The sequence below is a fragment of the Carassius carassius genome, chromosome 46 (genome assembly GCF_963082965.1).
Source record: "Carassius carassius chromosome 46, fCarCar2.1, whole genome shotgun sequence".
In the NCBI taxonomy this organism is placed as follows: Eukaryota; Metazoa; Chordata; class Actinopteri; order Cypriniformes; family Cyprinidae; genus Carassius; species Carassius carassius.
The window spans coordinates 11,255,645-11,280,659 of NC_081800.1; the positions used below are offsets into that span (position 1 = coordinate 11,255,645).

Sequence of the window (25,015 nt, forward strand, 5' to 3'; positions counted from 1 at the left end):
GAGATCCACTTTCCTGCAGAGTTTAGCTCCAACCCTAATCAAACAAAACTACCTGTGATTTTTCATTGATCCTGAAGACATTGATTAGCAATTTCAGATGTGTTTGATTAGGGTTAAAGCTAAACACTGCAGGAAAGTTGATCTCTCCAGCTGAATTTGAGGATCACTGGATTACAGCAATCTTGTATACAACAGATCTTTTATATTATCCAATGAACTTTGAGCCTACTGAAATGCTTCATGCTTGTCTCTTGACACACCGTGGCCACGATAACACTGTATGACACATGGATCGTTTGAGGTTCATGCACGAAGCACACTACTAACAAGCTGATTATCTGAAACAGTTGTGTTAATAAATAGAGACATGCAAAACACACAAAGATGGGGGGCTTGCGGACTGGAATTGGGAACCGCTGTTCTAACTGATTACAGCAATCTGTTTATATTATGCCATGTAGCTACTTGCTTTCTAAAGACTTGCTCCAGGTGAGGCTCAAACTCATAACCTCAGCACTGCTCTGCTGTTTTACAAGAACCAGGCACTGACTGATTGCACCACAACCGCATTAACAACACCGTATTTTTTTGTTAGACTTATCATTCAAGTTGTTCCATTAGTTTTCTTGTAACTGATCTAAGCAATCTGGTTTCCAACAGATCTTTTTTATTATCCCCTGTACTCTCATTAGCTACTGAAATGCTTCTTGCTTTCTAAAATTTTGTTCCAGGTGAGGCTCGAACTCACAACCTCGGCATTGCTCTGCTATGTACTGTCTTATAAGTACCGCGCGCTAACCGATTGCGCCACTGGAGCTATTAGATCTTGAAAAAATTCCAAACACCATCGTCTTTAGTTAGATCTATCATTCAAGTTGTTCCATGATTTTTTTCTGATTACAGCAGTGATCCTCAAATCTGGCTCGGGAGATCCACTTTCCTGCAGAGTTTAGCTCCAACCCTAATCAAACAAAACTACCTGTGATTTTTCATTGATCCTGAAGACATTGATTAGCAAATTCAGATGTGTTTGATTAGGGTTAGAGCTAAACACTGCAGGAAAGTTGATCTCGCCAGCTGAATTTGAGGATCACTGGATTACAGCAATCTTGTATACAACAGATCTTTTATATTATCCAATGAATTTTGAGCCTACTGAAATGCTTTATTCTTGTCTCTTGACACACCGCGGCCACGATAACACTGTATGACACATGGATCGCGTGAAGTTCATGCACGAAGCACCCTACTAACAAGCTGATTATCTGAAACAGTTGTGTTAATAAAGAGAGACATGCAAAACACACAAAGATGGGGGGCTCGCGGACTGGAATTGGGAACCGCTGTTCTAACTGATTACAGCAATCTGTTTATATTATCCAATGTAGCTATTTGCTTTCTAAAGCCTTGCTCCAGGTGAGGCTCAAACTCATAACCTCAGCACTGCTCTGCTGTTTTACAAGTACCAGGCAATGACTGATTGCGCCACAACCACATTAACAACACCGTGTTCTTTAGTTAGACTTATCATTCAAGTTGTTCCATTCGTTTTCTTCTAACTGATCTAAGCAATCTGGTTTCCAACAGATCTTTTTTATTATCCCCTGTACTCTCATTAGCTACTGAAATGCTTCTTGCTTTCTAAAATTTTATTCCAAACACCATCGTCTTTAGTTAGATCTATCATTCAAGTTGTTCCATTAATTTTTTCTGATTACAGCAGTGATCCTCAAATCTGGCTCGGGAGATCCACTTTCCTGCAGAGTTTAGCTCCAACCCTAATCAAACAAAACTACCTGTGATTTTTCATTGATCCTGAAGACATTGATTAGCAAATTCAGATGTGTTTGATTAGGGTTAGAGCTAAACACTGCAGGAAAGTTGGTCTCGCCAGCTGAATTTGAGGATCACTGGATTACAGCAATCTTGTATACAACAGATCTTTTATATTATCCAATGAACTTTGAGCTTACTGAAATGCTTCATGCTTGTCTCTTGACACACCGCGGCCACGATAACACTGTATGACACATGGATCGCGTGAGGTTCATGCACGAAGCACACTACTAACAAGCTGATTATCTGAAACAGTTGTGTTAATAAATAGAGACATGCAAAACACACAAAGATGGGGGGCTTGCGGACTGGAATTGGGAACCGCTGTTCTAACTGATTACAGCAATCTGTTTATATTATGCCATGTAGCTACTTGCTTTCTAAAGACTTGCTCCAGGTGAGGCTCAAACTCATAACCTCAGCACTGCTCTGCTGTTTTACAAGAACCAGGCAATGACTGATTGCACCACAACCACATTAACAACACCGTGTTCTTTAGTTAGACTTATCATTCAAGTTGTTCCATTAGTTTTCTTCTAACTGATCTAAGCAATCTGGTTTCCAACAGATCTTTTTTATTATCCCCTGTACTCTCATTAGCTACAGAAATGCTTCTTGCTTTCTAAAAGTTTGCTCCAGGTGAGGCTCGAACTCACAACCTCGGCATTGCTCTGCTATGTACTGTCTTATAAGTACCGCGCGCTAACCGATTGCGCCACTGGAGCTATTAGATCTTGAAAGAATTCCAAACACGATCGTCTTTAGTTAGATCTATCATTCAAGTTGTTCCATTAATTTTTTCTGATTACAGCAGTGATCCTCAAATCTGGCTCGGGAGATCCACTTTCCTGCAGAGTTTAGCTCCAACCCTAATCAAACAAAACTACCTGTGATTTTTCATTGATCCTGAAGACATTGATTAGCAATTTCAGATGTGTTTGATTAGGGTTAGAGCTAAACACTGCAGGAAAGTTGATCTCGCCAGCTGAATTTGAGGATCACTGGATTACAGCAATCTTGTATACAACAGATCTTTTATATTATCCAATGAACTTTGAGCCTACTGAAATGCTTCATGCTTGTCTCTTGACACACCGTGGCCACGATAACACTGTATGACACATGGATCGCGTGAAGTTCATGCACGAAGCACACTACTAACAAGCTGATTATCTGAAACAGTTGTGTTAATAAATAGAGACATGCAAAACACACAAAGATGGGGGGCTTGCGGACTGGAATTGGGAACCGCTTTTCTAACTGAATACAGCAATCTGTCTATATTATGCCATGTAGCTACTTGCTTTCTAAAGGCTTGCTCCAGGTGAGGCTCAAACTCATAACCTCAGCACTGCTCTGCTGTTTTACAAGTACCAGGCACTGACTGATTGCGCCACAACCGCATTAACAACACCGTGTTCTTTAGTTAGACCTATCATTCAAGTTGTTCCATTAGTTTTCTTCTAACTGATCTAAGCAATCTGGTTTCCAACAGATCTTTTTTATTATCCCCTGTACTCTCATTAGCTACTGAAATGCTTCTTGCTTTCTAAAATTTTATTCCAGGTGAGGCTCGAACTCACAACCTCAGCACTGCTCTGCTGTTTTACAAGTACCAGGCAATGACTGATTGCGCCACAACCACATTAACAACACCGTGTTCTTTAGTTAGACTTATCATTCAAGTTGTTCCATTCGTTTTCTTCTAACTGATCTAAGCAATCTGGTTTCCAACAGATCTTTTTTATTATCCCCTGTACTCTCATTAGCTACTGAAATGCTTCTTGCTTTCTAAAATTTTATTCCAAACACCATCGTCTTTAGTTAGATCTATCATTCAAGTTGTTCCATTAATTTTTTCTGATTACAGCAGTGATCCTCAAATCTGGCTCGGGAGATCCACTTTCCTGCAGAGTTTAGCTCCAACCCTAATCAAACAAAACTACCTGTGATTTTTCATTGATCCTGAAGACATTGATTAGCAAATTCAGATGTGTTTGATTAGGGTTAGAGCTAAACACTGCAGGAAAGTTGGTCTCGCCAGCTGAATTTGAGGATCACTGGATTACAGCAATCTTGTATACAACAGATCTTTTATATTATCCAATGAACTTTGAGCTTACTGAAATGCTTCATGCTTGTCTCTTGACACACCGCGGCCACGATAACACTGTATGACACATGGATCGCGTGAGGTTCATGCACGAAGCACACTACTAACAAGCTGATTATCTGAAACAGTTGTGTTAATAAATAGAGACATGCAAAACACACAAAGATGGGGGGCTTGCGGACTGGAATTGGGAACCGCTGTTCTAACTGATTACAGCAATCTGTTTATATTATGCCATGTAGCTACTTGCTTTCTAAAGACTTGCTCCAGGTGAGGCTCAAACTCATAACCTCAGCACTGCTCTGCTGTTTTACAAGAACCAGGCAATGACTGATTGCACCACAACCACATTAACAACACCGTGTTCTTTAGTTAGACTTATCATTCAAGTTGTTCCATTAGTTTTCTTCTAACTGATCTAAGCAATCTGGTTTCCAACAGATCTTTTTTATTATCCCCTGTACTCTCATTAGCTACAGAAATGCTTCTTGCTTTCTAAAAGTTTGCTCCAGGTGAGGCTCGAACTCACAACCTCGGCATTGCTCTGCTATGTACTGTCTTATAAGTACCGCGCGCTAACCGATTGCGCCACTGGAGCTATTAGATCTTGAAAGAATTCCAAACACGATCGTCTTTAGTTAGATCTATCATTCAAGTTGTTCCATTAATTTTTTCTGATTACAGCAGTGATCCTCAAATCTGGCTCGGGAGATCCACTTTCCTGCAGAGTTTAGCTCCAACCCTAATCAAACAAAACTACCTGTGATTTTTCATTGATCCTGAAGACATTGATTAGCAATTTCAGATGTGTTTGATTAGGGTTAGAGCTAAACACTGCAGGAAAGTTGATCTCGCCAGCTGAATTTGAGGATCACTGGATTACAGCAATCTTGTATACAACAGATCTTTTATATTATCCAATGAACTTTGAGCCTACTGAAATGCTTCATGCTTGTCTCTTGACACACCGTGGCCACGATAACACTGTATGACACATGGATCGCGTGAAGTTCATGCACGAAGCACACTACTAACAAGCTGATTATCTGAAACAGTTGTGTTAATAAATAGAGACATGCAAAACACACAAAGATGGGGGGCTTGCGGACTGGAATTGGGAACCGCTTTTCTAACTGAATACAGCAATCTGTCTATATTATGCCATGTAGCTACTTGCTTTCTAAAGGCTTGCTCCAGGTGAGGCTCAAACTCATAACCTCAGCACTGCTCTGCTGTTTTACAAGTACCAGGCACTGACTGATTGCGCCACAACCGCATTAACAACACCGTGTTCTTTAGTTAGACCTATCATTCAAGTTGTTCCATTAGTTTTCTTCTAACTGATCTAAGCAATCTGGTTTCCAACAGATCTTTTTTATTATCCCCTGTACTCTCATTAGCTACTGAAATGCTTCTTGCTTTCTAAAATTTTATTCCAGGTGAGGCTCGAACTCACAACCTCGGCATTGCTCTGCTATGTACTGTCTTATAAGTACCGCGCGCTAACCGATTGCGCCACTGGAGCTATTAGATCTTGAAAAAATTCCAAACACCATCGTCTTTAGTTAGATCTATCATTCAAGTTGTTCCATGAATTTTTTCTGATTACAGCAGTGATCCTCAAATCTGGCTCGGGAGATCCACTTTCCTGCAGAGTTTAGCTCCAACCCTAATCAAACAAAACTACCTGTGATTTTTCATTGATCCTGAAGACATTGATTAGCAAATTCAGTTGTGTTTGATTAGGGTTAGAGCTAAATACTGCAGGAAAGTTGATCTCGCCAGCTGAATTTGAGGATCACTGGATTACAGCAATCTTGTATACAACAGATCTTTTATATTATCCAATGAACTTTGAGCTTACTGAAATGCTTCATGCTTGTCTCTTGACACACCGCGGCCACAATAACACTGTATGACACATGGATCGCGTGAAGTTCATGCACGAAGCACACTACTAACAAGCTGATTATCTGAAACAGTTGTGTTAATAAATAGAGACATGCAAAACACACAAAGATGGGGGGCTTGCGGACTGGAATTGGGAACCGCTTTTCTAACTGAATACAGCAATCTGTCTATATTATGCCATGTAGCTACTTGCTTTCTAAAGGCTTGCTCCAGGTGAGGCTCAAACTCATAACCTCAGCACTGCTCTGCTGTTTTAGAAGTACCAGGCAATGACTGATTGCACCACAACCACATTAACAACACCGTGTTCTTTAGTTAGACTTATCATTCAAGTTGTTCCATTAGTTTTCTTCTAACTGATCTAAGCAATCTGGTTTCCAACAGATCTTTTTTATTATCCCCTGTACACTCATTAGCTACAGAAATGCTTCTTGCTTTCTAAAAGTTTGCTCCAGGTGAGGCTCGAACTCACAACCTCGGCATTGCTCTGCTATGTACTGTCTTATAAGTACCGCGCGCTAACCGATTGCGCCACTGGAGCTATTAGATCTTGAAAGAATTCCAAACACCATCGTCTTTAGTTAGATCTATCATTCAAGTTGTTCCATTAATTTTTTCTGATTACAGCAGTGATCCTCAAATCTGGCTCGGGAGATCCACTTTCCTGCAGAGTTTAGCTCCAACCCTAATCAAACAAAACTACCTGTGATTTTTCATTGATCCTGAAGACATTGATTAGCAAATTCAGATGTGTTTGATTAGGGTTAGAGCTAAACACTGCAGGAAAGTTGATCTCGCCAGCTGAATTTGAGGATCACTGGATTACAGCAATCTTGTATACAACAGATCTTTTATATTATCCAATGAACTTTGAGCCTACTGAAATGCTTTATTCTTGTCTCTTGACACACCGCGGCCACGATAACACTGTATGACACATGGATCGCGTGAAGTTCATGCACGAAGCACCCTACTAACAAGCTGATTATCTGAAACAGTTGTGTTAATAAAGAGAGACATGCAAAACCACAAAGATGGGGGGCTCGCGGACTGGAATTGGGAACCGCTGTTCTAACTGATTACAGCAATCTGTTTATATTATCCCATGTAGCTATTTGCTTTCTAAAGCCTTGCTCCAGGTGAGGCTCAAACTCATAACCTCAGCACTGCTCTGCTGTTTTACAAGTACCAGGCAATGACTGATTGCGCCACAACCGCATTAGCAACACCATGTTCTTTAGTTAGACTTATCATTCAAGTTGTTCCATTAGTTTTCTTCTAACTGATCTAAGCAATCTGGTTTCCAACAGATCTTTTTTATTATCCCCTGTACTCTCATTAGCTACTGAAATGCTTCTTGCTTTCTAAAATTTTGTTCCAGGTGAGGCTCGAACTCATAACCTCGGCATTGCTCTGCTATGTACTGTCTTATAAGTACCGCGCGCTAACCGATTGCGCCACTGGAGCTATTAGATATTGAAAAAATTCCAAACACCATCGTCTTTAGTTAGATCTATCATTCAAGTTGTTCCATTAGTTTTTTCTGATTACAGCAGTGATCCTCAAATCTGGCTCGGGAGATCCACTTTCCTGCAGAGTTTAGCTCCAACCCTAATCAAACAAAACTACCTGTGATTTTTCATTGATCCTGAAGACATTGATTAGCAATTTCAGATGTGTTTGATTAGGGTTAAAGCTAAACACTGCAGGAAAGTTGATCTCGCCAGCTGAATTTGAGGATCACTGGATTACAGCAATCTTGTATACAACAGATCTTTTATATTATCCAATGAACTTTGAGCCTACTGAAATGCTTCATGCTTGTCTCTTGACACACCGTGGCCACGATAACACTGTATGACACATGGATCGTTTGAGGTTCATGCACGAAGCACACTACTAACAAGCTGATTATCTGAAACAGTTGTGTTAATAAATAGAGACATGCAAAACACACAAAGATGGGGGGCTTGCGGACTGGAATTGGGAACCGCTGTTCTAACTGATTACAGCAATCTGTTTATATTATGCCATGTAGCTACTTGCTTTCTAAAGACTTGCTCCAGGTGAGGCTCAAACTCATAACCTCAGCACTGCTCTGCTGTTTTACAAGAACCAGGCACTGACTGATTGCACCACAACCGCATTAACAACACCGTATTTTTTTGTTAGACTTATCATTCAAGTTGGTCCATTAGTTTTCTTGTAACTGATCTAAGCAATCTGGTTTCCAACAGATCTTTTTTATTATCCCCTGTACTCTCATTAGCTACTGAAATGCTTCTTGCTTTCTAAAATTTTGTTCCAGGTGAGGCTCGAACTCACAACCTCGGCATTGCTCTGCTATGTACTGTCTTATAAGTACCGCGCGCTAACCGATTGCGCCACTGGAGCTATTAGATCTTGAAAAAATTCCAAACACCATCGTCTTTAGTTAGATCTATCATTCAAGTTGTTCCATGATTTTTTTCTGATTACAGCAGTGATCCTCAAATCTGGCTCGGGAGATCCACTTTCCTGCAGAGTTTAGCTCCAACCCTAATCAAACAAAACTACCTGTGATTTTTCATTGATCCTGAAGACATTGATTAGCAAATTCAGATGTGTTTGATTAGGGTTAGAGCTAAACACTGCAGGAAAGTTGATCTCGCCAGCTGAATTTGAGGATCACTGGATTACAGCAATCTTGTATACAACAGATCTTTTATATTATCCAATGAACTTTGAGCCTACTGAAATGCTTTATTCTTGTCTCTTGACACACCGCGGCCACGATAACACTGTATGACACATGGATCGCGTGAAGTTCATGCACGAAGCACCCTACTAACAAGCTGATTATCTGAAACAGTTGTGTTAATAAAGAGAGACATGCAAAACACACAAAGATGGGGGGCTCGCGGACTGGAATTGGGAACCGCTGTTCTAACTGATTACAGCAATCTGTTTATATTATCCCATGTAGCTATTTGCTTTCTAAAGCCTTGCTCCAGGTGAGGCTCAAACTCATAACCTCAGCACTGCTCTGCTGTTTTACAAGTACCAGGCAATGACTGATTGCGCCACAACCACATTAACAACACCGTGTTCTTTAGTTAGACTTATCATTCAAGTTGTTCCATTCGTTTTCTTCTAACTGATCTAAGCAATCTGGTTTCCAACAGATCTTTTTTATTATCCCCTGTACTCTCATTAGCTACTGAAATGCTTCTTGCTTTCTAAAATTTTGTTCCAGGTGAGGCTCGAACTCACAACCTCGGCATTGCTCTGCTATGTACTGTCTTATAAGTACCGCGCGCTAACCGATTGCGCCACTGGAGCTATTAGATCTTGAAAAAATTCCAAACACCATCGTCTTTAGTTAGATCTATCATTCAAGTTGTTCCATTAATTTTTTCTGATTACAGCAGTGATCCTCAAATCTGGCTCGGGAGATCCACTTTCCTGCAGAGTTTAGCTCCAACCCTAATCAAACAAAACTACCTGTGATTTTTCATTGATCCTGAAGACATTGATTAGCAAATTCAGATGTGTTTGATTAGGGTTAGACCTAAACACTGCAGGAAAGTTGATCTCGCCAGCTGAATTTGAGGATCACTGGATTACAGCAATCTTGTATACAACTGATCTTTTATATTATCCAATGAACTTTGAGCCTACTGAAATGCTTCATGCTTGTCTCTTGACACACCGCGGCCACGATAACACTGTATGACACATGGATCGCGTGAGGTTCATGCACGAAGCACACTACTAACAAGCTGATTATCTGAAACAGTTGTTAATAAATAGAGACATGCAAAACACACAAAGATGGGGGGCTCGCGGACTGGAATTGGGAACCGCTGTTCTAACTGATTACAGCAATCTGTTTATATTATCCCATGTAGCTATTTGCTTTCTAAAGCCTTACTCCAGGTGAGGCTCAAACTCATAACCTCAGCACTGCTCTGCTGTTTTACAAGTACCAGGCAATGACTGATTGCGCCACAACCACATTAACAACACCGTGTTCTTTAGTTAGACTTATCATTCAAGTTGTTCCATTAGTTTTCTTCTAACTGATCTAAGCAATCTGGTTTCCAACAGATCTTTTTTATTATCCCCTGTACTCTCATTAGCTACTGAAATGCTTCTTGCTTTCTAAAATTTTGTTCCAGGTGAGGCTCGAACTCACAACCTCGGCATTGCTCTGTTATGTACTGTCTTATAAGTACCTCGCGCTAACCGATTGCGCCACTGGAGCTATTAGATCTTGAAAAAATTCCAAACACCATCGTCTTTAGTTAGATCTATCATTCAAGTTGTTCCATTAATTTTTTCTGATTACAGCAGTGATCCTCAAATCTGGCTCGGGAGATCCACTTTCCTGCAGAGTTTAGCTCCAACCCTAATCAAACAAAACTACCTGTGATTTTTCATTGATCCTGAAGACATTGATTAGCAAATTCAGATGTGTTTGATTAGGGTTAGACCTAAACACTGCAGGAAAGTTGATCTCGCCAGCTGAATTTGAGGATCACTGGATTACAGCAATCTTGTATACAACTGATCTTTTATATTATCCAATGAACTTTGAGCCTACTGAAATGCTTCATGCTTGTCTCTTGACACACCGCGGCCACGATAACACTGTATGACACATGGATCGCGTGAGGTTCATGCACGAAGCACACTACTAACAAGCTGATTATCTGAAACAGTTGTTAATAAATAGAGACATGCAAAACACACAAAGATGGGGGGCTCGCGGACTGGAATTGGGAACCGCTGTTCTAACTGATTACAGCAATCTGTTTATATTATCCCATGTAGCTATTTGCTTTCTAAAGCCTTACTCCAGGTGAGGCTCAAACTCATAACCTCAGCACTGCTCTGCTGTTTTACAAGTACCAGGCAATGACTGATTGCGCCACAACCACATTAACAACACCGTGTTCTTTAGTTAGACTTATCATTCAAGTTGTTCCATTAGTTTTCTTCTAACTGATCTAAGCAATCTGGTTTACAACAGATCTTTTTTATTATCCCCTGTACTCTCATTAGCTACTGAAATGCTTCTTGCTTTCTAAAATTTTGCTCCAGGTGAGGCTCGAACTCACAACCTCAGCATTGCTCTGCTATGTACTGTCTTATAAGTACCGCGCGCTAACCGATTGCGCCACTGGAGCTATTAGATCTTGAAAAAATTCCAAACACCATCGTCTTTAGTTAGATCTATCATTCAAGTTGTTCCATGATTTTTTTTCTGATTATAGCAGTGATCCTCAAATCTGGCTCGGGAGATCCACTTTCCTGCAGAGTTTAGCTCCAACCCTAATCAAACAAAACTACCTGTGATTTTCTATTGATCCTGAAGACATTGATTAGCAAATTCAGATGTGTTTGATTAGGGTTAGAGCTAAATACTGCAGGAAAGTTGATCTTGCCAGCTGAACTTGAGGACCACTGGATTACAGCAATCTTGTATACAACAGATGTTTTATATTATCCAATGAACTTTGAGCCTACTGAAATGCTTCATGCTTGTCTCTTGACACACCGCGGCAACGATAACACTGTATGACACATGGATCACATGAAATTCATGCACGAAGCAGACTACTAACAAGCTGCTTATCTGAAACAGTTGTGTTAACAAAGAGAGACATGCAAAACACACAAAGATGGGAGGCTCGCGGACTGGAATCCACTGTTCTAACTGATTACAGCAATCTGTTTATATTATCCCATGTAGCTATTTGCTTTCTAAAGCCTTGCTCCAGGTGAGGCTCAAACTCATAACCTCAGCACTGCTCTGCTGTTTTACAAGTACCAGGCAATGACTGATTGCACCACAACCACATTAACAACACCGTGTTCTTTAGTTAGACTTATCATTCAAGTTGTTCCATTAGTTTTCTTCTAACTGATCTAAGCAATCTGGTTTCCAACAGATCTTTTTTATTATCCCCTGTACTCTCATTAGCTACTGAAATGCTTCTTGCTTTCTAAAATTTTGTTCCAGGTGAGGCTCGAACTCACAACCTCGGCATTGCTCTGCTATGTACTGTCTCATAAGTACCGCGCGCTAACCGATTGCGCCACTGGAGCTATTAGATCTTGAAAAAATTCCAAACACCATCGTCTTTAGTTAGATCTATCATTCAAGTTGTTCCATGATTTTTTTCTGATTACAGCAGTGATCCTCAAATCTGGCTCGGGAGATCCACTTTCCTGCAGAGTTTAGCTCCAACCCTAATCAAACAAAACTACCTGTGATTTTTCATTGATCCTGAAGACATTGATTAGCAAATTCAGATGTGTTTGATTAGGGTTAGAGCTAAACACTGCAGGAAAGTTGATCTCGCCAGCTGAATTTGAGGATCACTGGATTACAGCAATCTTGTATACAACAGATCTTTTATATTATCCAATGAACTTTGAGCCTACTGAAATGCTTTATTCTTGTCTCTTGACACACCGCGGCCACGATAACACTGTATGACACATGGATCGCGTGAAGTTCATGCACGAAGCACCCTACTAACAAGCTGATTATCTGAAACAGTTGTGTTAATAAAGAGAGACATGCAAAACCACAAAGATGGGGGGCTCGCGGACTGGAATTGGGAACCGCTGTTCTAACTGATTACAGCAATCTGTTTATATTATCCCATGTAGCTATTTGCTTTCTAAAGCCTTGCTCCAGGTGAGGCTCAAACTCATAACCTCAGCACTGCTCTGCTGTTTTACAAGTACCAGGCAATGACTGATTGCGCCACAACCACATTAACAACACCGTGTTCTTTAGTTAGACTTATCATTCAAGTTGTTCCATTAGTTTTCTTCTAACTGATCTAAGCAATCTGGTTTCCAACAGATCTTTTTTATTATCCCCTGTACTCTCATTAGCTACTGAAATGCTTCTTGCTTTCTAAAATTTTGTTCCAGGTGAGGCTCGAACTCATAACCTCGGCCTTGCTCTGCTATGTACTGTCTTATAAGTACCGCGCGCTAACCGATTGCGCCACTGGAGCTATTAGATATTGAAAAAATTCCAAACACCATCGTCTTTAGTTAGATCTATCATTCAAGTTGTTCCATTAATTTTTTCTGATTACAGCAGTGATCCTCAAATCTGGCTCGGGAGATCCACTTTCCTGCAGAGTTTAGCTCCAACCCTAATCAAACAAAACTACCTGTGATTTTTCATTGATCCTGAAGACATTGATTAGCAAATTCAGATGTGTTTGATTAGGGTTAGAGCTAAACACTGCAGGAAAGTTGGTCTCGCCAGCTGAATTTGAGGATCACTGGATTACAGCAATCTTGTATACAACAGATCTTTTATATTATCCAATGAACTTTGAGCTTACTGAAATGCTTCATGCTTGTCTCTTGACACACCGCGGCCACGATAACACTGTATGACACATGGATCGCGTGAGGTTCATGCACGAAGCACACTACTAACAAGCTGATTATCTGAAACAGTTGTGTTAATAAATAGAGACATGCAAAACACACAAAGATGGGGGGCTTGCGGACTGGAATTGGGAACCGCTGTTCTAACTGATTACAGCAATCTGTTTATATTATGCCATGTAGCTACTTGCTTTCTAAAGACTTGCTCCAGGTGAGGCTCAAACTCATAACCTCAGCACTGCTCTGCTGTTTTACAAGAACCAGGCAATGACTGATTGCACCACAACCACATTAACAACACCGTGTTCTTTAGTTAGACTTATCATTCAAGTTGTTCCATTAGTTTTCTTCTAACTGATCTAAGCAATCTGGTTTCCAACAGATCTTTTTTATTATCCCCTGTACTCTCATTAGCTACAGAAATGCTTCTTGCTTTCTAAAAGTTTGCTCCAGGTGAGGCTCGAACTCACAACCTCGGCATTGCTCTGCTATGTACTGTCTTATAAGTACCGCGCGCTAACCGATTGCGCCACTGGAGCTATTAGATCTTGAAAGAATTCCAAACACGATCGTCTTTAGTTAGATCTATCATTCAAGTTGTTCCATTAATTTTTTCTGATTACAGCAGTGATCCTCAAATCTGGCTCGGGAGATCCACTTTCCTGCAGAGTTTAGCTCCAACCCTAATCAAACAAAACTACCTGTGATTTTTCATTGATCCTGAAGACATTGATTAGCAATTTCAGATGTGTTTGATTAGGGTTAGAGCTAAACACTGCAGGAAAGTTGATCTCGCCAGCTGAATTTGAGGATCACTGGATTACAGCAATCTTGTATACAACAGATCTTTTATATTATCCAATGAACTTTGAGCCTACTGAAATGCTTCATGCTTGTCTCTTGACACACCGTGGCCACGATAACACTGTATGACACATGGATCGCGTGAAGTTCATGCACGAAGCACACTACTAACAAGCTGATTATCTGAAACAGTTGTGTTAATAAATAGAGACATGCAAAACACACAAAGATGGGGGGCTTGCGGACTGGAATTGGGAACCGCTTTTCTAACTGAATACAGCAATCTGTCTATATTATGCCATGTAGCTACTTGCTTTCTAAAGGCTTGCTCCAGGTGAGGCTCAAACTCATAACCTCAGCACTGCTCTGCTGTTTTACAAGTACCAGGCACTGACTGATTGCGCCACAACCGCATTAACAACACCGTGTTCTTTAGTTAGACCTATCATTCAAGTTGTTCCATTAGTTTTCTTCTAACTGATCTAAGCAATCTGGTTTCCAACAGATCTTTTTTATTATCCCCTGTACTCTCATTAGCTACTGAAATGCTTCTTGCTTTCTAAAATTTTATTCCAGGTGAGGCTCGAACTCACAACCTCGGCATTGCTCTGCTATGTACTGTCTTATAAGTACCGCGCGCTAACCGATTGCGCCACTGGAGCTATTAGATCTTGAAAAAATTCCAAACACCATCGTCTTTAGTTAGATCTATCATTCAAGTTGTTCCATGAATTTTTTCTGATTACAGCAGTGATCCTCAAATCTGGCTCGGGAGATCCACTTTCCTGCAGAGTTTAGCTCCAACCCTAATCAAACAAAACTACCTGTGATTTTTCATTGATCCTGAAGACATTGATTAGCAAATTCAGTTGTGTTTGATTAGGGTTAGAGCTAAATACTGCAGGAAAGTTGATCTCGCCAGCTGAATTTGAGGATCACTGGATTACAGCAATCTTGTATACAACAGATCTTTTATATTATCCAATGAACTTTGAGCTTACTGAAATGCTTCATGCTTGTCTCTTGACACACCGCGGCCACAATAACACTGTATGACACATGGATCGCGTGAAGTTCATGCACGAAGCACACTACTAACAAGCTGATTATCTGAAACAGTTGTGTTAATAAATAGAGACATGCAAAACACACAAAGATGGGGGGCTTGCGGACTGGAATTGGGAACCGCTTTTCTAACTGAATACAGCAATCTGTCTATATTATGCCATGTAGCTACTTGCTTTCTAAAGGCTTGCTCCAGGTGAGGCTCAAACTCATAACCTCAGCACTGCTCTGCTGTTTTAGAAGTACCAGGCAATGACTGATTGCACCACAACCACATTAACAACACCGTGTTCTTTAGTTAGACTTATCATTCAAGTTGTTCCATTAGTTTTCTTCTAACTGATCTAAGCAATCTGGTTTCCAACAGATCTTTTTTATTATCCCCTGTACACTCATTAGCTACAGAAATGCTTCTTGCTTTCTAAAAGTTTGCTCCAGGTGAGGCTCGAACTCACAACCTCGGCATTGCTCTGCTATGTACTGTCTTATAAGTACCGCGCGCTAACCGATTGCGCCACTGGAGCTATTAGATCTTGAAAGAATTCCAAACACCATCGTCTTTAGTTAGATCTATCATTCAAGTTGTTCCATTAATTTTTTCTGATTACAGCAGTGATCCTCAAATCTGGCTCGGGAGATCCACTTTCCTGCAGAGTTTAGCTCCAACCCTAATCAAACAAAACTACCTGTGATTTTTCATTGATCCTGAAGACATTGATTAGCAAATTCAGATGTGTTTGATTAGGGTTAGAGCTAAACACTGCAGGAAAGTTGATCTCGCCAGCTGAATTTGAGGATCACTGGATTACAGCAATCTTGTATACAACAGATCTTTTATATTATCCAATGAACTTTGAGCCTACTGAAATGCTTTATTCTTGTCTCTTGACACACCGCGGCCACGATAACACTGTATGACACATGGATCGCGTGAAGTTCATGCACGAAGCACCCTACTAACAAGCTGATTATCTGAAACAGTTGTGTTAATAAAGAGAGACATGCAAAACCACAAAGATGGGGGGCTCGCGGACTGGAATTGGGAACCGCTGTTCTAACTGATTACAGCAATCTGTTTATATTATCCCATGTAGCTATTTGCTTTCTAAAGCCTTGCTCCAGGTGAGGCTCAAACTCATAACCTCAGCACTGCTCTGCTGTTTTACAAGTACCAGACAATGACTGATTGCGCCACAACCGCATTAGCAACACCATGTTCTTTAGTTAGACTTATCATTCAAGTTGTTCCATTAGTTTTCTTCTAACTGATCTAAGCAATCTGGTTTCCAACAGATCTTTTTTATTATCCCCTGTACTCTCATTAGCTACTGAAATGCTTCTTGCTTTCTAAAATTTTGTTCCAGGTGAGGCTCGAACTCATAACCTCGGCATTGCTCTGCTATGTACTGTCTTATAAGTACCGCGCGCTAACCGATTGCGCCACTGGAGCTATTAGATATTGAAAAAATTCCAAACACCATCGTCTTTAGTTAGATCTATCATTCAAGTTGTTCCATTAGTTTTTTCTGATTACAGCAGTGATCCTCAAATCTGGCTCGGGAGATCCACTTTCCTGCAGAGTTTAGCTCCAACCCTAATCAAACAAAACTACCTGTGATTTTTCATTGATCCTGAAGACATTGATTAGCAATTTCAGATGTGTTTGATTAGGGTTAAAGCTAAACACTGCAGGAAAGTTGATCTCGCCAGCTGAATTTGAGGATCACTGGATTACAGCAATCTTGTATACAACAGATCTTTTATATTATCCAATGAACTTTGAGCCTACTGAAATGCTTCATGCTTGTCTCTTGACACACCGTGGCCACGATAACACTGTATGACACATGGATCGTTTGAGGTTCATGCACGAAGCACACTACTAACAAGCTGATTATCTGAAACAGTTGTGTTAATAAATAGAGACATGCAAAACACACAAAGATGGGGGGCTTGCGGACTGGAATTGGGAACCGCTGTTCTAACTGATTACAGCAATCTGTTTATATTATGCCATGTAGCTACTTGCTTTCTAAAGACTTGCTCCAGGTGAGGCTCAAACTCATAACCTCAGCACTGCTCTGCTGTTTTACAAGAACCAGGCACTGACTGATTGCACCACAACCGCATTAACAACACCGTATTTTTTTGTTAGACTTATCATTCAAGTTGGTCCATTAGTTTTCTTGTAACTGATCTAAGCAATCTGGTTTCCAACAGATCTTTTTTATTATCCCCTGTACTCTCATTAGCTACTGAAATGCTTCTTGCTTTCTAAAATTTTGTTCCAGGTGAGGCTCGAACTCACAACCTCGGCATTGCTCTGCTATGTACTGTCTTATAAGTACCGCGCGCTAACCGATTGCGCCACTGGAGCTATTAGATCTTGAAAAAATTCCAAACACCATCGTCTTTAGTTAGATCTATCATTCAAGTTGTTCCATGATTTTTTTCTGATTACAGCAGTGATCCTCAAATCTGGCTCGGGAGATCCACTTTCCTGCAGAGTTTAGCTCCAACCCTAATCAAACAAAACTACCTGTGATTTTTCATTGATCCTGAAGACATTGATTAGCAAATTCAGATGTGTTTGATTAGGGTTAGAGCTAAACACTGCAGGAAAGTTGATCTCGCCAGCTGAATTTGAGGATCACTGGATTACAGCAATCTTGTATACAACAGATCTTTTATATTATCCAATGAACTTTGAGCCTACTGAAATGCTTTATTCTTGTCTCTTGACACACCGCGGCCACGATAACACTGTATGACACATGGATCGCGTGAAGTTCATGCACGAAGCACCCTACTAACAAGCTGATTATCTGAAACAGTTGTGTTAATAAAGAGAGACATGCAAAACACACAAAGATGGGGGGCTCGCGGACTGGAATTGGGAACCGCTGTTCTAACTGATTACAGCAATCTGTTTATATTATCCCATGTAGCTATTTGCTTTCTAAAGCCTTGCTCCAGGTGAGGCTCAAACTCATAACCTCAGCACTGCTCTGCTGTTTTACAAGTACCAGGCAATGACTGATTGCGCCACAACCACATTAACAACACCGTGTTCTTTAGTTAGACTTATCATTCAAGTTGTTCCATTCGTTTTCTTCTAACTGATCTAAGCAATCTGGTTTCCAACAGATCTTTTTTATTATCCCCTGTACTCTCATTAGCTACTGAAATGCTTCTTGCTTTCTAAAATTTTGTTCCAGGTGAGGCTCGAACTCACAACCTCGGCATTGCTCTGCTATGTACTGTCTTATAAGTACCGCGCGCTAACCGATTGCGCCACTGGAGCTATTAGATCTTGAAAAAATTCCAAACACCATCGTCTTTAGTTAGATCTATCATTCAAGTTGTTCCATTAATTTTTTCTGATTACAGCAGTGATCCTCAAATCTGGCTCGGGAGATCCACTTTCCTGCAGAGTTTAGCTCCAACCCTAATCAAACAAAACTACCTGTGATTTTTCATTGATCCTGAAGACATTGATTAGCAAATTCAGATGTGTTTGATTAGGGTTAGACCTAAACACTGCAGGAAAGTTGATCTCGCCAGCTGAATTTGAGGATCACTGGATTACAGCAATCTTGTATACAACTGATCTTTTATATTATCCAATGAACTTTGAGCCTACTGAAATGCTTCATGCTTGTCTCTTGACACACCGCGGCCACGATAACACTGTATGACACATGGATCGCGTGAGGTTCATGCACGAAGCACACTACTAACAAGCTGATTATCTGAAACAGTTGTTAATAAATAGAGACATGCAAAACACACAAAGATGGGGGGCTCGCGGACTGGAATTGGGAACCGCTGTTCTAACTGATTACAGCAATCTGTTTATATTATCCCATGTAGCTATTTGCTTTCTAAAGCCTTACTCCAGGTGAGGCTCAAACTCATAACCTCAGCACTGCTCTGCTGTTTTACAAGTACCAGGCAATGACTGATTGCGCCACAACCACATTAACAACACCGTGTTCTTTAGTTAGACTTATCATTCAAGTTGTTCCATTAGTTTTCTTCTAACTGATCTAAGCAATCTGGTTTCCAACAGATCTTTTTTATTATCCCCTGTACTCTCATTAGCTACTGAAATGCTTCTTGCTTTCTAAAATTTTGTTCCAGGTGAGGCTCGAACTCACAACCTCGGCATTGCTCTGTTATGTACTGTCTTATAAGTACCGCGCGCTAACCGATTGCGCCACTGGAGCTATTAGATCTTGAAAAAATTCCAAACACCATCGTCTTTAGTTAGATCTATCATTCAAGTTGTTCCATTAATTTTTTCTGATTACAGCAGTGATCCTCAAATCTGGCTCGGGAGATCCACTTTCCTGCAGAGTTTAGCTCCAACCCTAATCAAACAAAACTACCTGTGATTTTTCATTGATCCTGAAGACATTGATTAGCAAATTCAGATGTGTTTGATTAGGGTTAGACCTAAACACTGCAGGAAAGTTGATCTCGCCAGCTGAATTTGAGGATCACTGGATTACAGCAATCTTGTATACAACTGATCTTTTATATTATCCAATGAACTTTGAGTCTACTGAAATGCTTCATGCTTGTCTCTTGACACACCGCGGCCACGATAACACTGTATGACACATGGATCGCGTGAGGTTCATGCACGAAGCACACTACTAACAAGCTGATTATCTGAAACAGTTGTTAATAAATAGAGACATGCAAAACACACAAAGATGGGGGGCTCGCGGACTGGAATTGGGAACCGCTGTTCTAACTGATTACAGCAATCTGTTTATATTATCCCATGTAGCTATTTGCTTTCTAAAGCCTTACTCCAGGTGAGGCTCAAACTCATAACCTCAGCACTGCTCTGCTGTTTTACAAGTACCAGGCAATGACTGATTGCGCCACAACCACATTAACAACACCGTGTTCTTTAGTTAGACTTATCATTCAAGTTGTTCCATTAGTTTTCTTCTAACTGATCTAAGCAATCTGGTTTACAACAGATCTTTTTTATTATCCCCTGTACTCTCATTAGCTACTGAAATGCTTCTTGCTTTCTAAAATTTTGCTCCAGGTGAGGCTCGAACTCACAACCTCAGCATTGCTCTGCTATGTACTGTCTTATAAGTACCGCGCGCTAACCGATTGCGCCACTGGAGCTATTAGATCTTGAAAAAATTCCAAACACCATCGTCTTTAGTTAGATCTATCATTCAAGTTGTTCCATGATTTTTTTTCTGATTATAGCAGTGATCCTCAAATCTGGCTCGGGAGATCCACTTTCCTGCAGAGTTTAGCTCCAACCCTAATCAAACAAAACTACCTGTGATTTTCTATTGATCCTGAAGACATTGATTAGCAAATTCAGATGTGTTTGATTAGGGTTAGAGCTAAATACTGCAGGAAAGTTGATCTTGCCAGCTGAACTTGAGGACCACTGGATTACAGCAATCTTGTATACAACAGATGTTTTATATTATCCAATGAACTTTGAGCCTACTGAAATGCTTCATGCTTGTCTCTTGACACACCGCGGCAACGATAACACTGTATGACACATGGATCACATGAAATTCATGCACGAAGCAGACTACTAACAAGCTGCTTATCTGAAACAGTTGTGTTAACAAAGAGAGACATGCAAAACACACAAAGATGGGAGGCTCGCGGACTGGAATCCGCTGTTCTAACTGATTACAGCAATCTGTTTATATTATCCCATGTAGCTATTTGCTTTCTAAAGCCTTGCTCCAGGTGAGGCTCAAACTCATAACCTCAGCACTGCTCTGCTGTTTTACAAGTACCAGGCAATGACTGATTGCACCACAACCACATTAACAACACCGTGTTCTTTAGTTAGACTTATCATTCAAGTTGTTCCATTAGTTTTCTTCTAACTGATCTAAGCAATCTGGTTTCCAACAGATCTTTTTTATTATCCCCTGTACTCTCATTAGCTACTGAAATGCTTCTTGCTTTCTAAAATTTTGTTCCAGGTGAGGCTCGAACTCACAACCTCGGCATTGCTCTGCTATGTACTGTCTCATAAGTACCGCGCGCTAACCGATTGCGCCACTGGAGCTATTAGATCTTGAAAAAATTCCAAACACCATCGTCTTTAGTTAGATCTATCATTCAAGTTGTTCCATGATTTTTTTCTGATTACAGCAGTGATCCTCAAATCTGGCTCGGGAGATCCACTTTCCTGCAGAGTTTAGCTCCAACCCTAATCAAACAAAACTACCTGTGATTTTTCATTGATCCTGAAGACATTGATTAGCAAATTCAGATGTGTTTGATTAGGGTTAGAGCTAAACACTGCAGGAAAGTTGATCTCGCCAGCTGAATTTGAGGATCACTGGATTACAGCAATCTTGTATACAACAGATCTTTTATATTATCCAATGAACTTTGAGCCTACTGAAATGCTTTATTCTTGTCTCTTGACACACCGCGGCCACGATAACACTGTATGACACATGGATCGCGTGAAGTTCATGCACGAAGCACCCTACTAACAAGCTGATTATCTGAAACAGTTGTGTTAATAAAGAGAGACATGCAAAACCACAAAGATGGGGGGCTCGCGGACTGGAATTGGGAACCGCTGTTCTAACTGATTACAGCAATCTGTTTATATTATCCCATGTAGCTATTTGCTTTCTAAAGCCTTGCTCCAGGTGAGGCTCAAACTCATAACCTCAGCACTGCTCTGCTGTTTTACAAGTACCAGGCAATGACTGATTGCGCCACAACCACATTAACAACACCGTGTTCTTTAGTTAGACTTATCATTCAAGTTGTTCCATTAGTTTTCTTCTAACTGATCTAAGCAATCTGGTTTCCAACAGATCTTTTTTATTATCCCCTGTACTCTCATTAGCTACTGAAATGCTTCTTGCTTTCTAAAATTTTGTTCCAGGTGAGGCTCGAACTCATAACCTCGGCCTTGCTCTGCTATGTACTGTCTTATAAGTACCGCGCGCTAACCGATTGCGCCACTGGAGCTATTAGATATTGAAAAAATTCCAAACACCATCGTCTTTAGTTAGATCTATCATTCAAGTTGTTCCATTAATTTTTTCTGATTACAGCAGTGATCCTCAAATCTGGCTCGGGAGATCCACTTTCCTGCAGAGTTTAGCTCCAACCCTAATCAAACAAAACTACCTGTGATTTTTCATTGATCCTGAAGACATTGATTAGCAATTTCAGATGTGTTTGATTAGGGTTAGAGCTAAACACTGCAGGAAAGTTGATCTCGCCAGCTGAATTTGAGGATCACTGGATTACAGCAATCTTGTATACAACAGATCTTTTATATTATCCAATGAACTTTGAGCCTACTGAAATGCTTCATGCTTGTCTCTTGACACACCGTGGCCACGATAACACTGTATGACACATGGATCGTTTGAGGTTCATGCACGAAGCACACTACTAACAAGCTGATTATCTGAAACAGTTGTGTTAATAAATAGAGACATGCAAAACACACAAAGATGGGGGGCTTGCGGACTGGAATTGGGAACCGCTGTTCTAACTGATTACAGCAATCTGTTTATATTATGCCATGTAGCTACTTGCTTTCTAAAGACTTGCTCCAGGTGAGGCTCAAACTCATAACCTCAGCACTGCTCTGCTGTTTTACAAGAACCAGGCACTGACTGATTGCACCACAACCGCATTAACAACACCGTATTTTTTTGTTAGACTTATCATTCAAGTTGTTCCATTAGTTTTCTTGTAACTGATCTAAGCAATCTGGTTTCCAACAGATCTTTTTTATTATCCCCTGTACTCTCATTAGCTACTGAAATGCTTCTTGCTTTCTAAAATTTTGTTCCAGGTGAGGCTCGAACTCACAACCTCGGCATTGCTCTGCTATGTACTGTCTTATAAGTACCGCGCGCTAACCGATTGCGCCACTGGAGCTATTAGATCTTGAAAAAATTCCAAACACCATCGTCTTTAGTTAGATCTATCATTCAAGTTGTTCCATGATTTTTTTCTGATTACAGCAGTGATCCTCAAATCTGGCTCGGGAGATCCACTTTCCTGCAGAGTTTAGCTCCAACCCTAATCAAACAAAACTACCTGTGATTTTTCATTGATCCTGAAGACATTGATTAGCAAATTCAGATGTGTTTGATTAGGGTTAGAGCTAAACACTGCAGGAAAGTTGATCTCGCCAGCTGAATTTGAGGATCACTGGATTACAGCAATCTTGTATACAACAGATCTTTTATATTATCCAATGAACTTTGAGCCTACTGAAATGCTTTATTCTTGTCTCTTGACACACCGCGGCCACGATAACACTGTATGACACATGGATCGCGTGAAGTTCATGCACGAAGCACCCTACTAACAAGCTGATTATCTGAAACAGTTGTGTTAATAAAGAGAGACATGCAAAACACACAAAGATGGGGGGCTCGCGGACTGGAATTGGGAACCGCTGTTCTAACTGATTACAGCAATCTGTTTATATTATCCCATGTAGCTATTTGCTTTCTAAAGCCTTGCTCCAGGTGAGGCTCAAACTCATAACCTCAGCACTGCTCTGCTGTTTTACAAGTACCAGGCAATGACTGATTGCGCCACAACCACATTAACAACACCGTGTTCTTTAGTTAGACTTATCATTCAAGTTGTTCCATTCGTTTTCTTCTAACTGATCTAAGCAATCTGGTTTCCAACAGATCTTTTTTATTATCCCCTGTACTCTCATTAGCTACTGAAATGCTTCTTGCTTTCTAAAATTTTGTTCCAGGTGAGGCTCGAACTCATAACCTCGGCATTGCTCTGCTATGTACTGTCTTATAAGTACCGCACGCTAACCGATTGCGCCACTGGAGCTATTAGATACTGAAAAAATTACAAACACCATCGTCTTTAGTTAGATCTATCATTCAAGTTGTTCCATTAATTTTTTCTGATTACAGCAGTGATCCTCAAATCTGGCTCGGGAGATCCACTTTCCTGCAGAGTTTAGCTCCAACCCTAATCAAACAAAACTACCTGTGATTTTTCATTGATCCTGAAGACATTGATTAGCAATTTCAGATGTGTTTGATTAGGGTTAGAGCTAAACACTGCAGGAAAGTTGATCTCGCCAGCTGAATTTGAGGATCACTGGATTACAGCAATCTTGTATACAACAGATCTTTTATATTATCCAATGAACTTTGAGCCTACTGAAATGCTTCATGCTTGTCTCTTGACACACCGTGGCCACGATAACACTGTATGACACATGGATCGTTTGAGGTTCATGCACGAAGCACACTACTAACAAGCTGATTATCTGAAACAGTTGTGTTAATAAATAGAGACATGCAAAACACACAAAGATGGGGGGCTTGCGGACTGGAATTGGGAACCGCTGTTCTAACTGATTACAGCAATCTGTTTATATTATGCCATGTAGCTACTTGCTTTCTAAAGACTTGCTCCAGGTGAGGCTCAAACTCATAACCTCAGCACTGCTCTGCTGTTTTACAAGAACCAGGCACTGACTGATTGCACCACAACCGCATTAACAACACTGTATTTTTTTGTTAGACTTATCATTCAAGTTGTTCCATTAGTTTTCTTGTAACTGATCTAAGCAATCTGGTTTCCAACAGATCTTTTTTATTATCCCCTGTACTCTCATTAGCTACTGAAATGCTTCTTGCTTTCTAAAATTTTGTTCCAGGTGAGGCTCGAACTCACAACCTCGGCATTGCTCTGCTATGTACTGTCTTATAAGTACCGCACGCTAACCGATTGCGCCACTGGAGCTCTTGAAAAACTTCCAAACACCATCGTCTTTAGTTAGATCTATCATTCAAGTTGTTCCATGAAATTTTTTCTGATTACAGCAGTGATCCTCAAATC

At 40.5% G+C, this 25,015-nt stretch overlaps 23 non-coding genes across 23 annotated transcripts; all 23 read right to left on the reverse strand.

Annotated features, from left to right (window-relative positions):
- Window positions 1-723: 723 nt before the first annotated feature.
- trnai-uau (transfer RNA isoleucine (anticodon UAU)) lies at window positions 724-817 on the reverse strand. Its single transcript has 2 exons — window positions 780-817; window positions 724-759 (listed from the first exon to the last, which is right to left on the reverse strand). It is a non-coding gene; the product is annotated as a tRNA-Ile (tRNA).
- A 1,650-nt stretch (window positions 818-2,467) lies between these two features.
- trnai-uau (transfer RNA isoleucine (anticodon UAU)) lies at window positions 2,468-2,561 on the reverse strand. Its single transcript has 2 exons — window positions 2,524-2,561; window positions 2,468-2,503 (listed from the first exon to the last, which is right to left on the reverse strand). It is a non-coding gene; the product is annotated as a tRNA-Ile (tRNA).
- A 1,892-nt stretch (window positions 2,562-4,453) lies between these two features.
- trnai-uau (transfer RNA isoleucine (anticodon UAU)) lies at window positions 4,454-4,547 on the reverse strand. The gene is made up of 2 exons: window positions 4,510-4,547; window positions 4,454-4,489 (listed from the first exon to the last, which is right to left on the reverse strand). It is a non-coding gene; the product is annotated as a tRNA-Ile (tRNA).
- Window positions 4,548-5,380: 833 nt separating this feature from the next.
- On the reverse strand, window positions 5,381-5,474 carry trnai-uau (transfer RNA isoleucine (anticodon UAU)). Its single transcript has 2 exons — window positions 5,437-5,474; window positions 5,381-5,416 (listed from the first exon to the last, which is right to left on the reverse strand). It is a non-coding gene; the product is annotated as a tRNA-Ile (tRNA).
- Window positions 5,475-6,307: 833 nt separating this feature from the next.
- trnai-uau (transfer RNA isoleucine (anticodon UAU)) lies at window positions 6,308-6,401 on the reverse strand. The gene is made up of 2 exons: window positions 6,364-6,401; window positions 6,308-6,343 (listed from the first exon to the last, which is right to left on the reverse strand). It is a non-coding gene; the product is annotated as a tRNA-Ile (tRNA).
- Window positions 6,402-7,233: 832 nt separating this feature from the next.
- Window positions 7,234-7,327, reverse strand: trnai-uau (transfer RNA isoleucine (anticodon UAU)). The gene is made up of 2 exons: window positions 7,290-7,327; window positions 7,234-7,269 (listed from the first exon to the last, which is right to left on the reverse strand). It is a non-coding gene; the product is annotated as a tRNA-Ile (tRNA).
- An 833-nt stretch (window positions 7,328-8,160) lies between these two features.
- On the reverse strand, window positions 8,161-8,254 carry trnai-uau (transfer RNA isoleucine (anticodon UAU)). The gene is made up of 2 exons: window positions 8,217-8,254; window positions 8,161-8,196 (listed from the first exon to the last, which is right to left on the reverse strand). It is a non-coding gene; the product is annotated as a tRNA-Ile (tRNA).
- An 833-nt stretch (window positions 8,255-9,087) lies between these two features.
- On the reverse strand, window positions 9,088-9,181 carry trnai-uau (transfer RNA isoleucine (anticodon UAU)). The gene is made up of 2 exons: window positions 9,144-9,181; window positions 9,088-9,123 (listed from the first exon to the last, which is right to left on the reverse strand). It is a non-coding gene; the product is annotated as a tRNA-Ile (tRNA).
- An 831-nt stretch (window positions 9,182-10,012) lies between these two features.
- On the reverse strand, window positions 10,013-10,106 carry trnai-uau (transfer RNA isoleucine (anticodon UAU)). The gene is made up of 2 exons: window positions 10,069-10,106; window positions 10,013-10,048 (listed from the first exon to the last, which is right to left on the reverse strand). It is a non-coding gene; the product is annotated as a tRNA-Ile (tRNA).
- Window positions 10,107-10,937: 831 nt separating this feature from the next.
- On the reverse strand, window positions 10,938-11,031 carry trnai-uau (transfer RNA isoleucine (anticodon UAU)). Its single transcript has 2 exons — window positions 10,994-11,031; window positions 10,938-10,973 (listed from the first exon to the last, which is right to left on the reverse strand). It is a non-coding gene; the product is annotated as a tRNA-Ile (tRNA).
- An 828-nt stretch (window positions 11,032-11,859) lies between these two features.
- trnai-uau (transfer RNA isoleucine (anticodon UAU)) lies at window positions 11,860-11,953 on the reverse strand. The gene is made up of 2 exons: window positions 11,916-11,953; window positions 11,860-11,895 (listed from the first exon to the last, which is right to left on the reverse strand). It is a non-coding gene; the product is annotated as a tRNA-Ile (tRNA).
- Window positions 11,954-13,712: 1,759 nt separating this feature from the next.
- trnai-uau (transfer RNA isoleucine (anticodon UAU)) lies at window positions 13,713-13,806 on the reverse strand. Its single transcript has 2 exons — window positions 13,769-13,806; window positions 13,713-13,748 (listed from the first exon to the last, which is right to left on the reverse strand). It is a non-coding gene; the product is annotated as a tRNA-Ile (tRNA).
- Window positions 13,807-14,639: 833 nt separating this feature from the next.
- trnai-uau (transfer RNA isoleucine (anticodon UAU)) lies at window positions 14,640-14,733 on the reverse strand. The gene is made up of 2 exons: window positions 14,696-14,733; window positions 14,640-14,675 (listed from the first exon to the last, which is right to left on the reverse strand). It is a non-coding gene; the product is annotated as a tRNA-Ile (tRNA).
- An 833-nt stretch (window positions 14,734-15,566) lies between these two features.
- Window positions 15,567-15,660, reverse strand: trnai-uau (transfer RNA isoleucine (anticodon UAU)). Its single transcript has 2 exons — window positions 15,623-15,660; window positions 15,567-15,602 (listed from the first exon to the last, which is right to left on the reverse strand). It is a non-coding gene; the product is annotated as a tRNA-Ile (tRNA).
- Window positions 15,661-16,492: 832 nt separating this feature from the next.
- On the reverse strand, window positions 16,493-16,586 carry trnai-uau (transfer RNA isoleucine (anticodon UAU)). The gene is made up of 2 exons: window positions 16,549-16,586; window positions 16,493-16,528 (listed from the first exon to the last, which is right to left on the reverse strand). It is a non-coding gene; the product is annotated as a tRNA-Ile (tRNA).
- Window positions 16,587-17,419: 833 nt separating this feature from the next.
- Window positions 17,420-17,513, reverse strand: trnai-uau (transfer RNA isoleucine (anticodon UAU)). Its single transcript has 2 exons — window positions 17,476-17,513; window positions 17,420-17,455 (listed from the first exon to the last, which is right to left on the reverse strand). It is a non-coding gene; the product is annotated as a tRNA-Ile (tRNA).
- Window positions 17,514-18,346: 833 nt separating this feature from the next.
- Window positions 18,347-18,440, reverse strand: trnai-uau (transfer RNA isoleucine (anticodon UAU)). Its single transcript has 2 exons — window positions 18,403-18,440; window positions 18,347-18,382 (listed from the first exon to the last, which is right to left on the reverse strand). It is a non-coding gene; the product is annotated as a tRNA-Ile (tRNA).
- Window positions 18,441-19,271: 831 nt separating this feature from the next.
- Window positions 19,272-19,365, reverse strand: trnai-uau (transfer RNA isoleucine (anticodon UAU)). Its single transcript has 2 exons — window positions 19,328-19,365; window positions 19,272-19,307 (listed from the first exon to the last, which is right to left on the reverse strand). It is a non-coding gene; the product is annotated as a tRNA-Ile (tRNA).
- Window positions 19,366-20,196: 831 nt separating this feature from the next.
- Window positions 20,197-20,290, reverse strand: trnai-uau (transfer RNA isoleucine (anticodon UAU)). The gene is made up of 2 exons: window positions 20,253-20,290; window positions 20,197-20,232 (listed from the first exon to the last, which is right to left on the reverse strand). It is a non-coding gene; the product is annotated as a tRNA-Ile (tRNA).
- Window positions 20,291-21,118: 828 nt separating this feature from the next.
- Window positions 21,119-21,212, reverse strand: trnai-uau (transfer RNA isoleucine (anticodon UAU)). Its single transcript has 2 exons — window positions 21,175-21,212; window positions 21,119-21,154 (listed from the first exon to the last, which is right to left on the reverse strand). It is a non-coding gene; the product is annotated as a tRNA-Ile (tRNA).
- Window positions 21,213-22,971: 1,759 nt separating this feature from the next.
- Window positions 22,972-23,065, reverse strand: trnai-uau (transfer RNA isoleucine (anticodon UAU)). The gene is made up of 2 exons: window positions 23,028-23,065; window positions 22,972-23,007 (listed from the first exon to the last, which is right to left on the reverse strand). It is a non-coding gene; the product is annotated as a tRNA-Ile (tRNA).
- An 833-nt stretch (window positions 23,066-23,898) lies between these two features.
- On the reverse strand, window positions 23,899-23,992 carry trnai-uau (transfer RNA isoleucine (anticodon UAU)). Its single transcript has 2 exons — window positions 23,955-23,992; window positions 23,899-23,934 (listed from the first exon to the last, which is right to left on the reverse strand). It is a non-coding gene; the product is annotated as a tRNA-Ile (tRNA).
- Window positions 23,993-24,825: 833 nt separating this feature from the next.
- Window positions 24,826-24,919, reverse strand: trnai-uau (transfer RNA isoleucine (anticodon UAU)). Its single transcript has 2 exons — window positions 24,882-24,919; window positions 24,826-24,861 (listed from the first exon to the last, which is right to left on the reverse strand). It is a non-coding gene; the product is annotated as a tRNA-Ile (tRNA).
- Between the last annotated feature and the right edge of the window lie 96 nt (window positions 24,920-25,015).